This window comes from Apodemus sylvaticus, chromosome 1, assembly GCF_947179515.1.
Source record: "Apodemus sylvaticus chromosome 1, mApoSyl1.1, whole genome shotgun sequence".
Classification (NCBI taxonomy): domain Eukaryota; kingdom Metazoa; phylum Chordata; class Mammalia; order Rodentia; family Muridae; genus Apodemus; species Apodemus sylvaticus.
The window spans coordinates 80,269,325-80,289,674 of NC_067472.1; positions in this window are offsets into that span (position 1 = coordinate 80,269,325).

Here is a 20,350-nt window from a genome sequence, read left to right on the forward strand (position 1 = left end):
AAGTAGGATTGCAGATATGAGCCACCACATCAGGCTGTCTTCTGAGTCTGCAAGTCACCTTTTGATCCCTCCCGACTGGCCACTCGTCTGCATGTCAACTCTACTTTATAGTGACTAGATTATATGACCCTTGCCCAGGGAAGAGGGGTCTATGTGAGAGACATCTGTATGTGACAGAAACGGGCTAGCCTGTGATGGCGCTTGGAGCCAGCCCTGCTTGGCTCAGGTGCTCAGAGAAGCTCAGCAGAACTAGGCCGAGAAAGCAGCTGGGCCAGAGCCTGCGTGCCTGGTTGTGAAATCAGAATCTAGACAGTGCTGACAGACCGGAAGGCCAGCAGGAAGGCCAGCTCACATGTGTTCAGGGAAGGCATTTGGAAATGTCCGGGGCACAAGGATGGGATTCTTAGCACTCTGCTTGCAAAAATACCTTTCTTTGTATCTAAGCTGATGTCAGAAGAGAGCCAAGGAAGCTGTCCAAGAAGACAGACTATAGCAGGAAGCTTATCTTCCCTGCACAGTCCCAGCCTTCCTGAGTGGCCACTCTGTCTGGCCCAAGAGCAGGCTGGGAGCCCCGGCTAGTCCGGGCTCCCCTTCAAGTTTAAGGGCTTCCTGAGCTTGCCTGTTACCAGCTCAGAGCCATTCCAGCACAGCACAGCAGATAGAGCTGCCTTTGAGTTTACCCCAGTTTTTAACAGCAGACTATCTTTGGAACAGATGTAGTGTGATAGAATACTTAGTGCTGGGGAGAAAGCTCTGTGTGATTCCCTCAGTAGTTCCGAGTTTGAACCCCAGTCCCCAAGTTCAAAACTAGAGTGGAGCTTGAAAGACTACATAGCAGGTAAGAGCCCTTGTTGCACCGACATGAGCTCCAGCATCCGAGTAAAAAGTTGGGTTTGCCTGTAATCCTGCGCTGTGGGAAAAGGCCACAGGAGGATGTCATGGGCTCTCTGGCTGCCGGCCTAGCCTAAGTTCAGTGGATAAGGCGGAGAGTGGCATACCAGGGCACCCAGCGCGTACACGGGCATGTTCATATACCACACACGCATCCCCACAGCAGCCAGGCATGGCGGCATACACTTGTAACCCCAGGAGTAAGGAGGCAGGGATGTCCGCGCCTGCCAGCTAGCCAACCCAGACTACTCAGCGAGACCTAGGTCCATGTCTCAACCACCAAGATGAGGGACGGGAAGTAGTTCAGTGGGTAGAGTTCCTGACTAGCATGTGCGAGACGCTAAGTCCAGTCACTAGCACTGCATGATCTTAGTACGGAGGCACATGCATGTAATCCTGGGATAGGATTGAAGATGGAGGGAAAACGGAGGTAGATGAAATTCAAGGTCTTCCACAGAAAGTTTGAAGTCTGTATGCCTTACTTGAGACCCTGGCTCAAAACCAAGCACAAACCACAAGGTAAGGGCTGGGGCTAGGGCAGGGCCTAGAGCACCTCACATGCGAAGTGTCCTCCAACAGTTCATGTGCTGCAGCTTGGTCTCCAACCCTTGGACACAGTCATTCGAGAGGTGACCCGATCCTAAGGCCTAATCCCTAGACTGGCCCACCAGTAGATACTTTGTCTGATGGCACCAGTGGGAGGTGGTGGACTCTGAGAGGAGGTGAGTCGCCAGGGTTATGCCTTGGAAGAAGAGATTTCTCCCTGGTTCGTTCCTCTTTTTCTTTCTGCTTCCTGGCTGCCTTGAGACAAGCCGCTTTCCTCCACTTTGCCCTTCCACCATTGCATGCAAACTGAGCCTGAATCCCACCAGTTCAGATAGACAGGCCCAAGGGCAATGACGCAGGCCCAACTTGAATAGAAACGTCTGGAACCGTGAACTGAAACTTTCTCTTAAGTTATGCCAGGATTTTTGCCACGGTGATGATGACAACTGTCTGACTCACATATAGACATCACACACACTGTCTCCCAAAGTTAACAACATCAGCATTCGGCACAGAGTGGAACATTTCTTAACATCAGTGTGTTACCGTTGGTGTTCAGACTCAACACTAATGTTCAGTCTTCTCTTGTATAGTGTTAGCTTATTATTTTTAACCTTTATCTTATTTATTAATGTCAGATGGAGGTGCATGTATGCGTGGCATGCATGGGAAAGTCAGAGAATTGCTTCGTGAAGTTGGTTCACTCCATACAGGTCCATACATCATGCATGTATCAAAACTCAGAGCACAGGACTGGTAAGATGGTTCATCTGGTAACAAAACAAAACAAAACAAAACACTTATTGCCAAGCTTGGTGACCTGAGTTGGATCCCTGGCACCAGGAGAAGGAGAGAACCGACTCCTTTAGGATGCCCTCTGACCTCCACATGTGCTGTGGCACGCACCTTTTCCCTGAGAGTAAATGAATAAATAGATGTAATAAGCTGTATTATTTGATGACCTTAGGCACGTACATTCTCCAAGAGCCTTTCTGAGTATCCCCCTCCACAGAACCCTTTCTTTGTTACAGTCAGTCTCCCCTCCTACTTTGATGTCTTTTTCTGTGACACACTGAGTTTAATGAGGGTTCTTACCTGAGCATGGGCGGGGAGTTATTTACCAGAACATGGACAGCTAACCAGTAGCTGTATCACTGGACAAAATAAATCCTCTCCTCTGGTGGCCTTTAACTGCCGATGGCCCCTCAGATCTCCCAGGCCTCTGCTCCCCTCTGTTGTGGAAAGGGTCCAACCCTGTGAAGATCAACCACGGCTGCTGTAATTTCCTGAGTGCAGTGACCATGTCCTGTCCAGAAGACAGTGGTTCACAGTGCCCCTCTCCAGCCTCTTGCTCTTACGGTCTTTCCAGCCCCTCTTCCCCAGGGTCCTGCCAGGCTTGCGGGTGGGGACAGAGATGACCTGCTTAGGGTTGAGCACTGGACAGCCATTTATGCTCACTCTTGGACCAGTTATGAGTCTGTGTTAGCTGCTGCCTGCTGCAAGAAGAAGCTTCTCTGACCTAGGCTGAGAGCAGCATGGCAAGTGGCTACAAACATGTATGTATGTATGTATGTATGTATGTATATAAGTATTAAGCAGTGAGATAACACATCTGTTTGATTATACTTCATCTGTTCTGGTATCTGCTGCTGTAGACCTTTGGATCTTATCCACTCTTTTCCTATAATCTATGCTCTTTCTTTCTAAGTTGCTGTTGGTATGTTTAGTTTGCAGCCTGCAGTAGCACCTCTCCCACCCCCCCACTTCATTCTTCACAACATTCATCACAAAGTCTTGCTATGCTGTTCTTGCATCTCTGCCTCAAACAGTCACCACATCTCAGAGTTTGTTGTTGTTGAGTTTTTAGGATTTTCTTTTTTTAAAAAAAAGAATTATTTATTTTTATGTGTTTATATGTTTTGCCTACATGTACGAAAGTATGTCTACCACATGAGTGCAGTGCCCAGGAAGGCCAGAAGAGGGCGTCAGAGCCCTTGGAGCTGGAGTCAGAGCTGGTTGTGAGCCATCTCGTGGATCTGGGAATTGATTGAACTCAGGCTCTCTGGAAGAGCAGCCAGTACTCTTAACCTCAGACATTTCTTAAGCCCCCAGATTTTCAAAAATATACATAATATCTTCCTTCTCAAGCTGTCTTTCTTCTTTCCTTTGTTTCTTTTTGTTTCGTTCTGTCTTTGTTGTTGTTTGTTTCCTTCAAACAGGGTCTTCTGGGTGGCCAGAAATTTTCCATCTAGAACGGGCTGGGCTCACACTCACAGAGATCTGCCTACCCCTCCACGGTGGCTGGGATTAAAGGCCTGCGCTGCCATCACCATGCCTGGGCCTCCTCTGTAGCTTTGCATTAGGTGGGATTTCTGGTGTGATGCTGAGTGGGAGAGGAGACTCTTGTTCCTAATCTGGGTGTGGAGGGGCATCTAACATCTCACTAGTACGTGACATGCTGGTTATGGGGCTTCTGCAGATGATCTTTGCCAAGTTGAAGAAAGTTCACTGTGTTCCTGCTGTCTTTGCTGTTGTCTTCGCATCTTCATCGTCATTGTGGTTGTTGTCCTCCTCCTCCTCCTCCTTCTCGTCCTCCTCTTGCTCCTCCTGCTCTTCCTGCTCCTCCTGCTCCTTCCCCCTCCTCCTTTTTCCCCCACACCCATTTCCTAGTTTTCTGAGAGATTTTATTTATCTTTTTTTTCTCATCATGAACATTGGAATTTAGTAAAATTGTCTTTCTGACCCAGTGGGCATGGTATTTTCTTTATCAGTCTGTGGATGTGACAAATGCTGTTAATTCTCTTCTGACTATGGAATCTGCTGGCATAAATCCTGCCTAATGGCAGCTTATATTTCTTTCCATATGTAATTTAATCTGACTTGATCATTTTGCTGAGGGTTTTTGCCTCCATGCTAACGAAATGTACTGATCTGCAGTGTTCGTTTCTTATAATGTTATTTTGGGTTCTGTTAGAGCAATACCAGCTACACAGACTCACCCAGTGAGGACTCCTTCTGCTACTATTTTCTGGAAAGTGTCATAGAAACCCACCATCATGCTTCCTTAAACGTTTATTGGAATCCACTGTTGTAACCATACCTTTAACAATTTTTAAAGTTATGTTTATTTGCTTTGTGTATGCATTTTGGGAATCAGCTCTCCCCTTCTGTCTCCTCCCAGTCACCAGGCTTGGAAGCAAGCACCTTTACCCACTGAGTCATCTGTCTCACAGTGTGCCTCTCTTGAAGAAGGGCAGCAGCAACCAGGCTTCATGCTTAGCACCTCGTGTTTTTGGACAGTAAGCAACAAGGCAAAGGATGCTCTTCAGACTGTGGAAGAGATGGTGCATGTCTTCTTCTTCCTGGTTCTACTGCTCATGGCATAGAAATTGATTCAGGATATAGAAGTATCTACCTTGTAACCCCTGCACCAGGTCCTCATAGCTGACCCCACCCTCCCCCAAGTTGTAGATGAAGAGGAAATGCTTATTGTCAATGATAGTTCCCTGGAAGCAGACATATAACTAAGTGGGTCACAGTGTCTCAGTCATCCTTCCAAAGGATGGTCTTTATTCCTGGGAGAGTGGCCTATTCCAGGGATGAGCTAGGGGCTGAGTGGATCATGCTGGCTTGGGCCTGGTCTGAGCAAAGTACTGTTTCAAAGATTTTTATCTGTTTTATTTTCTATCAAATTCGAGTTAAGAGAGCTGGAGAAATATCTCAGAGTTTAAGAACACTGGCTACTCTTTTAGAGAAGCCATGTTTGAGTCTCAGTACCCACAAGGCGGCTCTGCCATGCCCCCACCTTGATGATAATGCACTGAACCTCTGATCCTGTAAGCCAGCCCTGATTAAATGTTGTCCTTGTAAGAGTTGCCTTGGTCATGGTGTCTGCTCACAGCAGTCAACCCTAAGACAGTGATTGACAGTACTATTGAATACAATGTTACAATGTAATACAGCCTTGCTGATTTTCTTCCTGCTGTACATCAGTCACCATTGGAGGTGTCAGCCTCTAACACCCACTGAGGCATTGAAGATTTCCCTTTCTCTTTAAACTCCCATTGGTTTGTGCCTCCCACATGTTGACTCTGTTGGAGGGAGTACATACACTAACTCGATTGCATACACTTTTATTATTGTTGTTTTTGTTAAATTTTGTTTCAGTTGCTTTGAGAGGCTCTCACACTGTAGCCAGCCTGGGCTGGTGCTTCCTGTGTACTTTATATTGGGCTTGAATCATGGCAATCCTCCTGCCTTAGCTTTTCTACTAGTGAGTACAGACATGAACACCATGACATTTTTCCAATGGTCATTTTAAATGTGACTACTGTAAATAAACCAGCTAAAAAGATGGTCACAATGGAATATTTTCTTTAATGCAAGTAATTTATAATTTTTGTATAGACTTGACTCATTATTATTTTGATCCTTTAAAATATGTACTTACATTCTTTTTTAAATTCCTATCTGAAGTCTACTTTATTAGAAATAAATGTAGGTACTCCTGGTTTCTTTTAAATTTGCTTTTATATTTATTTTTCTATAAACAATCTCTACTTGGGTTGTTGTTTTGATTGTTTGTTTGAGACAGGATTTCACTGTGTAGTCCTGACTGGTGTAGAACTCACTATGTAGACCAGACTGTCCTCAAACTCACAGAGATCTTCATTAAATACTGGGATTTAAGGTGCACATCATCACTTCTGACCCAACAACAACAACAATAAACTAATGTGTGTGTGATTAAGTTAGCATCAGTCATTCACCAGGTAAATGCCACAGTGAATGGTTGATATAGTCCATTCAGAAAATGACCTCTGGAGTATCTGGAACCATCTCCACCATCCAGAAAGGAAATGTGTGTGAACTGGGCTGATAGTGGTGCAACTAGGCATGGAGAAATCATGTCACTGGGAACTCCTGGCATAACTAGTCTTGTATACCCATCCAAAGCTGTCTGCTGATGCCACCATGCTAATACCAACTATCCATAAAGTGACTGCTGGAATCACAGGGCTAGTATCAATCAAAAAGGTGACTTTTATATAATATTATAACCAGGATAATGTCGGTGCAACCGGGCTGTGCTTACCTTCCACACAGAGCCTGTAGGCCCGTATCACACTTGCACTACAAAAGAGGTGGCTTCAAGGGCCCTTTGTGCTGGGAGGCCTGTCTCCCAGGTTTGTTGTTTTGAAGGGGGCCCCATAGAGTTCAGGCTGGTCAGGACCTCACTATGTAACTGAGGTCATTTATACTGGTTGTTGACTGGATAAGGACAATTCTCTGTGTGTCTATGAAGGGTTCTCTTGGCTAGGTAACAGAGGTGTCTGTCCTTCTTGTGGACAGCATTCTCTGGCATGAAGTCCCAAGCTTCATAAAAGGCAGAAACAGGATGACAGCCAGCACTTGGTGCTCTCTGCTTCCTGACTGTGGACTCAAGTTCCTACTGCTGTGCACTGTACCCAGGGCCTTTTATTATTGTTTGTTTGTTTAGTATATATATGTGCAGGTGTATGTACCACAGCTCTTGTGTGAAGGTCAGAGGACAACTTTCAACAAAAGGTTCTTTCCTTCTACCATGTGAGTCCTAGGAACTGAACACAGATTTCAGGTTTGATGGCAAGTGCCTTTACCTGCCAAGGCTCTTGGTGGGCACAAGTCCCCTGGAACTTTGAGTAAAAATAAACTGTTCCTTCCTAAAGTTGATTGTCAGATATTTTGGGGCAACATCAAGAAAAGTAACTGGCCAGGCAGTGATGGCACACTCCTTTAATCCCAGGACTCAAGAGGCAGAGGCAGGTGGACCTCTGAGTTTGAGGGCAGCCTGATCTATATAGAGTGAGTTCCAGGACAAACAGACACAGAGAAACCCTTTCTTAAATGTGCCCCCCCCCAAAAAAAAAGCAAAGAAAGAAAAGAAAAGTAACCAACACAATAGACAAGGATGATCTCCCTTCTGGCCCTTCTGCCCTAACAGCTGAGTGCTTCTGCCCTAGCTGCCGAATGCCTAGAATCCTAGGCATTCTGGGGTTATGGTCTTGAATTTATGGTGTGCCAGGAATCAAATCTAGGGTATTGTGCATATTAGAGAAGTACTAATGCTCTACTGTCCATCCATGTTTCCAGCTGTCAGTGAGAGCCATGGTCCACACAGTTCACTGTTAAAACATTTGCCATCCTTCATGGCTTCTCTCATAAAGAGTCTAATTTCCCCCGTTCTTCACCATGGTTAGAGTCATTGATTCTCTTCAATGGATAGAATATGCTAGAAATGATGCCGTGCCTTCTAAACCTGAGCTGAACATAAGAATTAACTTCTTCAGCATCCCCTGCCCCCAAACACACACACACACACACACACACGTGCACACACACATATGAACATACATGCACACGCACATACAAACATACATGCACACACATATGAACATACATGCACACACACATGCACATACATGCACACACACACACACACACACACACACACAAGATTTGTGGCTGCCCCTCACTCTATAGTCAGGTCTAGTCTTGGACTTGCAGACTTCCTGCCTCTTCTTCCTCCGAGTCCCAGGTTGTGTCACCATACCCAGCTCTCCTTATGTTTTGAGATCCTTGAGTGACATGTGAGTAGCCCAGTCCACCCTAGAGCCACTACACTGGGAGGAGCACATTAGGGAGCCCATGGACAGTAGGGACTGAAGTATGAAGCTGCCCAGAGAGTACTGAGACTTGGGCAGGTCTTCAAATGACTCCCACTGCCAGTCCTGAGTCATCCCTGATGATAACAAGTGAAACAGAGATAATTAAACCCACTGAAGTCCAGCCTAGTTGCTGAACCATCAACAAAATTAATGTGGCTGTTGTTTAACCCAGTACCTAGAAGAGACAGCTGTCCCAATTAAGCCCTGCCAGATGCAGGTCCACATGAAATAAATGACGAATACACTCCTTCTGGGGATGCAGCCAGGCCTGAGGCCCACACCTTCATCTGGACTTTTGGGTTATTTCCTTAGGCTACTTGGTTGGATTTTCCATCTTCACCGTCACGTTGCTGAGATGGACTGGTCTCCAGGAGAGGACGTATGAAGACCCTAACGCTGAGCTGTGATCAGGGCAGCTCCCCATCCCACCTTCTGTCTTGCTATCTTTTGAGGGGTTTTCTGAAAAGGGGCATGCATGGCGGTCTCCCACATGGAGGGGCTGCCCTGCTCCCCACAGCCTGTAACCAGCGTCTGTGTTGATCATTTTTGATGATGTCCTTCACTGTAGCATTCACGTCTTCAGTCTCTGTTCTCTCACGCTGTGTCTTCTCCCTTCTCCTTGTCTTGGAGTACATGGAGATCCTTCTCAGAGATGTTCCAGTGCAGTCTCGGCCTGTCGCTCACTCTCAGTTCTTGGAACAGCCCACTCAAACTGCTCACTGGGACTCAGTTACTCCCCTCATAGCCTGTGGATTGCCATGGGTCCCACTGTCCACATTCTTCTATCCAGAACTGGCAACACAGAGTTCAGCACCTCCGCCCCTCCCCGACGGTGTGCCAGAACCACTGGGCCACACTTCCTCTTTGGGATTTCTGTCTAGAGGCCCCACTTCTGGCTTCCTTGCCTGGAAGGCAATATGCAGGCTGCTCTGCTTCTTGATTATTGGTTGATTGGATCAAGAGCTTCCTAACAAATTAGGAAAGCACGTGTCTGTTCATGTCTGTGAGGCATTTCCACAAAGGACTAACTAAAGGGACACCTGCCCTGCCTGTGGGCTGCAAGGTCCCACTGGCTGGCACAGTTACTCTCTCTGCTTCCTGACGGCCATGATGAGAACCGCTCTGCTTCAGCATAGCGCCGCCACCCCCACTGTGGCGAACTGAGCTCTCTTAGACAGCAAGCCAAAATGGATTATCCCTCCTCTCCTCTTTATTTGGTCCAGGCTCCTAGCCCAGAGTACGGGGCCACCCACAGCTCGAGAGCTGTTTCTCTTGGATGTTTCTTATAGGGTTAGGAAAAACTAACTCACAGAATGAAATAAGCCAGTGTCATATGAGTTGATTCGTCTGTGTCCCCAGTATGGGCCATGGCCAGTTTCCTGCTGAAAGATGTGCTATTCTCTGCCTGAACTACGAACCTGTTCAACTAGAACCAAGGCAGGCCACAATGGGCAAGGAAGGAAATGGTAGATGAATGCTTCGGGTGTGTGTGTGTATGCACGCGGATACAGAGATGCAGGCTCAGAGCAGTGACCAGGCGGTGTTACTTCCCCTAATATCAGCTCAGCGTGCTCACTGAACCAGCTTCCTCATCTCTCCACTACTTCCTCCTACCTGCCTAGTGTCTTCTGTGGTCTCGGTCTCTCTCTCTCTCTCTCTCTCTCTCTCTCTCTCTCTCTCTCTCTCTCTCACACACACACACACACACACACACACACACATCTCTGCTACAGGTGAACCACTTTCACCGCCATGTATATCTGAGGGCAGCAACTGGGGATGTCTAACCTAAGTCAGATGCTTGCCATGAGACACAGGCATTCTTAATATGCCTGTAGTCAGCATTCTCCTCAGTTCTCATCCATAAAGATAGAACTGAGTCCCCCGCAGAGTGGGCAAGCAATGCCAGGGTGGCCAATCAGAACAGTAGGTGATGCCAAAGTAGCCAATTAGAACAAGGGTGGTGACATGGTGGCCAATAAGAACAGAAGATGATTCTAGGGTAGCAAATCAATATATTAAAAGCTTCCAGCCTCTGGTGAACTCAGAGATGGCTATGTGGTCTCACTAGAGCCAACAAGGCCCTCTGAGGATTGTTGGGATGCTGAGATAAAGTCACTATCCTTTCTGAATTTTTTTGTCACTTGTAGCACGGTAGTAGAGGCAAGTGGGAGATTGGGCATCCATCCTACTTCACAGCCTTTCTTTTGTTGAGTATGAAGGCATGCACTGATAGCTGCAATTCTTACCCCATCTTCCATCAATGTCCCTCACCATCGGACTCACGAGGATTCTTTCTCCTCCCTCCCCCTCCACTCTCCCTCCCTTTCTCTGTCTCCTCACTGTGGGGATTGTTTGGGCCAATGATTGTTATTATCTGGCAAGTGGCCAAGAGCCTGCTCAGTTGAACCCCTTGTACTTCTGCTTTGCAAGGAGAATTGTCTCAGGGCTAGGCTTTCCCATGAGGAACAGAGACATGGAGAACAAGGCTGCAAGTGGTCCCGACTAAAGCCAATCTGAAACAGCCAGACCAGGCAAGAGCCCAGACCAGACAGTAGCCACTTGACATCTGTGACATCTGGAAGCCACAGCCATGCTGAACACTACTGAGGTTCCCAAGGCATGACATCAGCACAGATGCCACAACCTTCAATTAGAAAGTTGAAGTTGTATAGAAACTACTGGAAGTCATGTGATATCTCAGAAGTCACCACTGGTGAAGTTTTGATAAAGACCTCTCTGAATGTACATATGCAAATGAAGAAGCCACACACAATGCTTACATAAACAAGCCACTGAAGTGCTCACCAATCTCAGGGATGCTGGTCATTTCTCCTTGTTTGTGAACAGAGCTCAGAGGGCAACAAACTGTAGCCTACTGGCCAATCTGCTCTACTGCTCATTTTTAAATGAGAAATTTGAATAAACTTTTATTGGTAAACAGTCACATACCCATACACTCACACGTCACCTACAGTTGCCTTAGCTCAACCTCAGTGGGTTGGCGTAGAGGCAACAGGGGCTGTGTTGGAAAGCCCAGCCCATGAAGCTTCAATGCCGTTCTCACGAGCATTTGAGGGAAAGGTTTGCTTCCCCACCACAGACAGCCTCCACCACTGTTGGCATTGGACCTAGATTGGTCCCAAAGGCCCACGTCAAATATCTGCTCTGCAGTGCTTTGGGAGATGCCAGAGCTGTCTGTTTTTCTTGTTGCTGTGAGAAAATATCACTAGAGTATCTAGTGGAGGAAGGGTTGGTTTTGGTTCACAAGGACAAGCCAGCAGGAACATGAAACAATTGGCCACACTGCATCTCAGAAAGGAGAGAGGTAAATACTTGTGCTCAGTATTTCTTCTTAGTCTAGGATTCCATGCCAGTAAATGGTGCCACCTATAGCAACTAACCTAATCAAGATAATCTGCTAGACATGCCCAGACCCTGTCACTCAGGAGACTGTACTTCTCATTAGGCTGACAATTCATCGTGTGTGTGTGTGTGTGTGTGTGTGTGTGTGTGTGTGTGTGTGTGACAACCTTCACAGGCTCTCAGGTTAAGTGTCTTGTGTGTGCCGGAGCACACTTGTCTGCCCTGGAAAAACACTGAGGATAGAAGTTGCTGAAATGAAGGGTATGGAAACATGAACACTTCCTTCCTTCTCTGAATCTGGCTCTTTAAACCCAGTTGCCTTGGGGTTAGAGGCATGGCCTAGGGGGTAAAATGCGTAACAAGGAAGCCTAATCTCCTGTGCTTAATCCAGGGATTCATATAAAGGTGGACAGAGAGAACTATCTCAGTTACTTTTCTATTGTTGTGAAGATACCACGACCAGGGCAACTTAAAGAGGAGTTTATTGGAGGCTTACGGTTGGTTCCAGAGGGTGAGTCCATGACCATCATGGTGGGAAGCATGGCAGCAGGTAGCAGACAGCCAGGCATGGTGTTGCCTTGGTCACTGAGAGCTTACTTCTTGAGACTCAGTTATAAAGCAGAGAGCGATTGAGATAGATAGATGGAGACTCGAATGACCAAGGAACTTGGGTTATGTGTAGCACTGGTTTAATGAGAGAAGGCTAGGAGTAAGGAAGTGTTCTAGAGGGAGAACTAATCAAGAGGGCATCTGATAGACGAGCAGTTCTTTAGCATCAGGGCCAGGATAGAAGTGAAAAGCATAGCCTGAGGGAAGGAACAGAAAGTGACCAAAAGAGCTGAGGCAGGCACAAGTGTCAGGACAGCTGGGAAGAGCCGAAAGTCCATGGGAACATTAATTCTCTAAGTTCCTCCCATAGCACCTCCTCTTCCTGTTCCTTCTCCACCTCCTATTTCCACCCCTCTTATTTATTTATTTATTTATTTATTTATTTATTTATTTATTTATTTAGCTGGAATCAGCAGGTTTCCCTGCAGGTGTCAAGACTGGCAAGAAACTGATCCTTGAGGAGGTGAGATGACTTAGGTGGGCTAGGTCAAACTTTAGGAGTCTGATGCCAGGGGTCGTATCGCCAGCATATTTAAACACAATACAATTTGGAAAAAAGTTTCCTGGTGTAATCCAGTTCCTGGTGCACATGGAGACACAATTATAACAAAATTCAACTCAAAATATATGTCATTTCTTCCAAGAAGATGAGTTTTAGAGACAGATTACCTGTGTTAGCTTAAGGACCTAGGGAAGAATCTTATGTAGTCTCAGTCACATAGATAGCATAGAGGGTTAGTGACAATTTTGGAATTCTAGTTTCTTTTAAAAAATATGCAGAAATAGTATAAGAATATGTTCTCGTTTTAAATCCCAGGTGTGGGATATGAGGCTGCTTCAAAATGTCCACAGCAGCTGACTGTGATTTGCCTGTGCTCTAGGAGGGGTGTGATTTTTGCCAGCAGTGGATAGTTTCTGTGATTGTGTGACACTTAAAATTCTGTGGACTTTCAGGGAATATATCAATGCTAGGGCCCCAAGAGGTAGGGTTGGGGTGGGTTGTTGGTCAAGGATTCTTAAGTAGTTAGTTGTTGGAAAAGAAGAAACAGCAAGAAATTAGAGATCCTGATGGCAAAGATCAAACTTGCCCCAAGGCACTTGATGCCCCTAATCATCAGGAAGTAGTCTACTGATAATATTGCCCCACTTTCTGAACCCTGACTTTATTCAGGATTTTTTAAATTTCCTCTCTATCTGTTTTTCTCTTATTTAGTGTTAAGGGGTTGAAAGGGTGGAAGAAAAGGGATGGAGAAGGGTAGAAGAAAAAGAGCCCTCAGAGTAGCAAAGATCAGCTATAAGCGGTGCCAAGCAGAATGGGAAATTTTATTTCAAATGCCATCGAGAAACCAGCAGGAGACAAAGGGATGGATATAGTTTTTGAAGATACCAGCAAAAAAAATATTGCTACTTCTACCACTGGGATATCCCCCACTCTGCTCCAGAGAGAATTTTCTGTTTAAAATTTTTCTTCTTCATATATTCTGTTTCAAAAAAAAAAAAAAAAAAAAGGCTGAGAGAATGGCTGAGCAGTTGAAAAAACTGCAGGTAGTAGAGGGGCCTGAGCAACGTAACATGGCTGGACTAGGAAACCTAAAGGGTTTGCTCTGCTCTCTTATTTCTGAAAGGGTTTCAGAGTTGGCTGTGCAACTGGAAAAACTGTAGAAGTGGAAGCACTGAGATGAGGAACACTCAAAAAGGGAGAACAAAAAGGCGCAGTCCTGATGACTGAGCAAGAGAGTGGGAGTTTCTTTCAGGAATAAATAGAGAAAGAAACTGTGGTGGAGGGCAGTCAGGTCAAAGAAAAGCTGAGAAGAGGAGAGGACAATCTGATAAAACAGCCCATCTTGAGAGAAAGGGTTAATCTCAGATGAACTAAGCCACCAGAGTGGAGAAGGGGTGGCCTGGGATGCTGAGGCCACCACCATCAGCTTTCCCAGTAGTCATACAGCACATGCCTGCTAACAGTGGGGAACAAGGTTATGACAAGATAGAATGGCATCTATGTTAGGGTTTCATTGCTGTGGAGAGACAGTATGACCAAGGCAGCTCTTACAGAAGAATAATATTTAATTGGGACTGGATTACAGGTTCAGAGGCTCAGTCCATTACCATCATGGTTTGAAGCATGGCAGCATGCAGGTAGACAAGGTGCTAGAGAACTTTGGAGTTCTACATCTTTATCTACAGGCAGCAGGGGGGACTGTCTTCCACAGGAAGCCATGAGGAGGGTCTCTCAATAATCTGGCCAGACTTGAGCTTATATATGAGACCTCAAATCCCCACCTCCACGGTGACACGCTTCTTCTAACAAGGCCACACCTCCAAATGGTGTCACTTCCCACTGGCCAAGTATATTCAAACCACCACAACATCCTATAAAAATGATAGATCTGAGGCCTGTGCTCTATCAGGGGTGTGATTTTACCAGATGCAGATAGTTTCAGCAATTGTGTGATGTTTGGAATTCTGGGGACTTTTCAGTCAGTATATAAATGTTAGGGCCCTGAGAGGAAGGGCTGTTGATGGGTTATTGGTTGCTTATTGGTTGTTGTTGGTTGAGGTTTCTTAAGGATTGTGGTTCACAAAAAAGAAATAACAACAAGAAGCAATTAGAGATCCTAATGGCAGAGATCAAACTTGCTCCAAGGAACTCTATGACCCTAATCAGCAGGAAAGCCTAGTGATAATGTTGCCCTGCTTTCTGACACCTCTCTCCTTTCTTCCATATTCTTTCTCTTTTATCCAGAGCTAAGGGGTTGAAAAGGTGGAGAAGGATGGGGAAAAATAACTGAAAAAGTAGTAAAGAGCAGCTACATAAAGGTCATTTGGGCTATTAGTCATATCCAGTCCTGGTTATGGGAGCTTGATATGGCCTGCCCAACAGATAATGAAGATTTCCAGACTATTAATCACCTCCATCTCTCAGCTTTCTGAGTGGTAAAACAGGTTTTACATATTTTCCTTTGATAGGACAATTCTGTATACTTAACATCCTGGTTTCCATGGAGATCTGTGGGTGTACGGTTCTTCAAGCTCCTAAGGAATCCAAAATAAAAAGAGAAAGAAGGGAAAGACTTACTGTTCTTTGTGTTGTGGTACAAGGTGAAGTGGAAATTTCAGATTTCTTTGGAGACTCAGTTGTCATGTGATGTTTTCTGGAAACTGTAAGAAAGAATGTTTTGTGCTGAAGCAGACCTGTGGGAGGATGTTTTGCTGAGAACATACGCATAGTGCTTTTCTGGAGGCAGCCTGGGAAAAGGATATGTGATGTTTTTTTAGGAAATATGCTCTAGAGAGCATGTGGTGTTTGGAAAGGGTATTAATATAACTCAACAGACAGAAGACAACATTCTGCGGTATTGGTTCACCTTGCCACTTGGCTGGTCTTAGTTGGGCTTTGCTAACTCTGGTCTTCACTGACGACACTGTGTGGTATTGGATTGCCTTGCCTTCTTTGCTGATCATTGTTTGTCATAACTTTGTAGAGAGAAACACACCAAAAAACTTCTGGTGGTGTTCTGGTGGCTTCTTGCTGCTTCTGCTAATTGGCAGAGCCTTGGGGTTTCTTCTGGATTGAACTGCCATTGCTGATTTGTGAATGGTGATGATTTTTGAGTGGATTGAGCTATAGCTGCTGGTTCATGTGACCTGAACTGCTGATATTATGACAAAGCAGATTGGATTAACCCCAAAGAACTATTTCTAAACAGGTCTACATCCTCCTTTGCCCTATTAACCTTTCCTTTCCACTACCTCTGGTAGGTGGTGTTCTAGAAGGGAAGTTAAAGCATTTAAATATACTTATTTGATTTTGAAAATTTTAAGCCTGTAGCAAGGAATTGAATTCAGGCCTGGAATATGCTTGGTACATGATCTACTATAGAGCTGCATTCCAGGCTGAAAATATTTTAAGTCATTTTGTTTATAATCCACAGTAAGAGGCCTATTCTCAGGGCTGGGGTATATTTCAATTGGTATAGTGTTTGCCTAGCATGTATGAATTCCTGGGTTCACTTTCTAGCACTGTGTATATCATTCCAGAGGTAATCAGAAGCTCACAGTTGACCTTGGCTATCTAAGATGTTTGAGGTCAGCCTTGGCTATATGAGAAATGTTTTCTATTTCGACCCAGGTCATTCAGTCAATCAATTTCCCTCCCCCTCCTTCCCCCATCTCTCTCTCTCTCTCTCTCTCTCTCTCTCTCTCTCTCTCTCTCTCTCTCTCTCTCACACACACACACACACACACACACACACACCACGTACTCTATCTCTCTAATACTTTATTCTGAATATTTATGTTCTAAAATGAAGATTGCCAGAGCAAAACATCATACTCAGTGGTCTATCCACTTTCTGCTTTGTCAGGAATGAAATAAACTGATCACAAAAATAGTGCATATCATCTGTTTTCATTTATGGGAAAGTCCATATTGGGTAAACTCATCTACAGTGTTGAGATTAGTTGAGGCCACCTGGGTTTTGACGGAGTGGGCCTGAGTTCACTGGAAACTCTTAGGAGATGGAAGTGCTTTGTGCCTTGATTCTAGCAGTGATTTCTCAGGTACAAGCATTTTTTAAAAAATAAATATGTAAAAATAAACACATGTGATAGAACTTGAGGTTGTGCAGGAGCTGGAGCCTGCATCAGAATGGCTGCTTAAGATGTGTGTGTGTGTGTGTGTGTGTGTGTGTGTGTGTGTTTAGCTGGGGCATGGTGTGGTATGCCTTTAGTCATATGGCGGGGGGAGGGGCAGAGGCAAGTGGATTTCTGAGTTCAAGGCTAACAGGACAGTCAGAGCTACAGACTTAAGAGAGAAAGAGAGAGAGAGGAAGAAGAGGGGAGGAGGAGGAAGAGGAGGAAGAGGAGGATGAGAAGAATAAGAATAAGAATAAGAAGAGTGCTTTACTATAAACTTTGTACTCAAAAGAATAAATTAGTCTCATGCTTCTAACAACATGGAGCAGAAAATGAGCTGAGGGCTCAGCAAGTAAAGTTGCTCGCCAACAACTCTGATGGCCTGAGTCCCATCCCCTGATACTACATGGTGAAAGGAAGAGAACTAACTCCTATCACACATGTGCTATGGCATACACATGCATGGGCATACATGTATGCACTGTTGTTTTATAACACATTATAATTGAGGCACTGGCAACGAGATACCTGTTGGGCCCATGCTGAGGTGTCCCCTGAGGAATCGTGCCATAGGACAGGCCTAATATAAAGAGGATTTACAGGGGTGCAGGTACAGGGACCTGGAAAGGAGGAAACAGAGCTATGAGGGCAGAGAAAGGGAAAGAGGACAGAAAGAAAAAGAGAGGAAGGGAGGAAAAAAGGTCTGCTGGGAACACAGGGGAAGAGAAAGTGAGAAAGAGAAGATGGAGAGAGAGGGTGGGGCAGCGAGCTGTCTTTATAGGCTGCCACACCTGCCTGGCACCTGGCAGCAGGTGATTGTAAGCTGTTGCTATGTCATTGTTGGGTGGAGCCTAGCAGGATTGTCTGTAAGCCAACACACACACACACACACACACACACACACACACACGCACACACTAAATAAATGTGAAAGGCTATGGACAGACTGAGTTCTTACTGATAGCATGTATGGAGGAAGTGCCCTGGCATCTGCAGCTTGGTTTGGAAACGCCTCAAAAGATACAGTAGTTTGGTGGCTAGTCAGAGGTGTGGAAAGATTGACAGGTCTGTGATAAAACTAATATAATAAAGTGTTAATGTCTGTCGGGACAATTCATTAAGAAAAAAAGACTAGCTTCAATTCCTGCCTCCAGGTTCCTGCCTTGAATCTGTCTTGGCTTCTCCTCATCCTGGCATATGATCTTGACATGTAAGCCCTTTCTCTCAAGTTGCTTTTAGTCAGTGTGTCACCACAGTAGCAAAGTAGGACTCTATACAAGTCCATTCTGGTCATTCATGCCCGTGATCCCAACACTCAGGATGTGGAGGATGGAGGATGATGAGTCTGAAGCCTGCCCAAGTTACATAGTTAAACTTCGTGAGCACTTGATAATAGATATGAATAATAAGAGGCACTTGCTCCCTCCCACTCCCAAGTTTGGCCACGTCAGGGGGAACACCCCAGGGCAGACAGCAGCCTTGTAGGAAAACTCAGCCCTGGTTCCTGGATCAGAAAGAACTTTATTAGCTAACCCAGGAACACATATGAGAGATTTGGCACCCACTGATTTGAGTCCAACTCATGTTTGCATAAATGTGCAAGAAAATGCGGAGACCCAGACATCAAAGATGGGCTCAGAGAAAGCTGAGAAAATTGACACCAAAAAAGCAGCAAACAAAACTGATCCCAAATCTTTCAGGAGAAAATATGCTCACGAGTACACACACACACACACACACACACACACACACACACCAAGTACTCGGTGTGGAGAGATGGGAGAGAAAGCGAAGCTGACGGTTTGTACACTGTGAAGAAAGGTGGAACTGGAGGCTCAGCGGTGGTGAGGAACAGGTGGCTTTGAGGAGCCTGCACCACCACCTAGGAACATGGTGAGATCCCAGCTCAGGGTACAGCCCAGCGCCAGGTCTGGGTCTGTGGTCCTGAAGCAGCTGGGGTCTGTGTTGAGGTCTATGGCCTGAGTGACCACCAAAGACCATGCAGATATCTGTGGTCTGGGCTGCCACCGAAGGACATGCTGCTCTTAGTGGCTTGTGCTGTCTCCTGAGGCCATAGTGAGTGACATCTAGGACCCTGCTGCTGCCAGGAGCCGTGTTTGGATCTGTGGTCCTTCTGAAGCCTGGCTCTGTATTGATGTCCCAAGTTCCTGTTATCACCAAGGGCCATGCAGATGTGCCTGGTCTGAACTGTCCCCTGAGACACAGTGCTGGTCCCAGCCCTCACCTGGGCAGCACAGTAGAAGGGTGTGGTGAGCACAAGAAAGCTTGCCCTGCCCCTCTTCTGCCATGTGGTGTTGTGTGCAAGGGAAAGGTGTCCTCTCTCACCACTCACACCTCACCACCCACAGCAGGCAGGAGGTCTGGCTTCAAGATCTTGAGATCTGGAGACCTGCCCCTACCCTTCACAAGCTGTAGCACTTGGGAGAGTAGGCCCTGCACCTCATCTGGGCTACACAGTAGAACTGGCCCTGGTAGCCAGGGGGTGGGTGAGCCAGCCCTGAGGGCATACGTGTAGAAGAGCTGGCCCCTAACACTTATCTGCCATACAGTGGCGTGAACAAGGAAGAGACGCCCTTCTCTACCCCTGGCCACCCACGGCAGGCCAGAGGGTTGGCCTCAAGGTCATGAGAGCCGGAGAGGGGGAAGAGGCAGATCCAAAGCTGCAGGATCTCCACGACACGGGGCAGCAACAGCATATCCTAAAGGAATCCCCGTGAGGAGCCAGTATTGATAGTGTAGCAGAAGCCAGATGCCTTCTGCTTCAAGGCCAATGACTTAGTGTAATAAACATTTGCAAGTAAAAAATGTGTGGACTAAAGGGTATATTGTGGGACACACGGTGACACGCTACAGCTTCCACAGTGAGGTTTTTTTTTTCTTTTGGTGGTGGTGGGGGGGAAGTTGCAAGGGCAGAGGGTGGATACGAAGGGCCTGGGAGATGAGTGGGATTGGAATGCATGATGGGAAATTCACAAAGAATAAATAAAAAGTTTAAAATAATAAAAGAACATGAACATCGAAAAAAAGAACAACAATAAAACCCTAAAGACACATTCTGGAATGCTCCTGAGCTGCTCTCCCCCCACCTCACCGTCTCACCTTTTCATCTCCTACCCATCTTATCGTTTTTCTTGATCAGCTTTGTACACTCTCGTGCTTACAGTAGAGTTCTGTGTTACACAAACCAGTCCTAAAATTCCTTCCAGCCTTAACGCTCAGTTTGGCCCCCAAAGCTTAGGGGATTTCCCCTAACTGTTAAGATAACCAAATGTTGCTACATCTGCGTGCCCCTCGCCCCCAGCTTTCCTGGGGATTTATCCCGAGATCCATCTTCAAGCACCTTGATGAGTTCCCCTGTCTGTTGTTTAGCTAACCCATCCCATTAAACATGGAATCTGTTTCCCTTTGCCTCTGCTTTTTAAACCAGAAACCTACTAAATGTTTGAGTGCCACTGACATCAGAAATCAACATTTCCTAGACCCTGGGTCACGTGTACTCACATATGGCTTTTCTAGGGAATAGCTTTATAAGACCCCATGTAACCGGTCTGGCAGAAAGAAAGATATTCTAA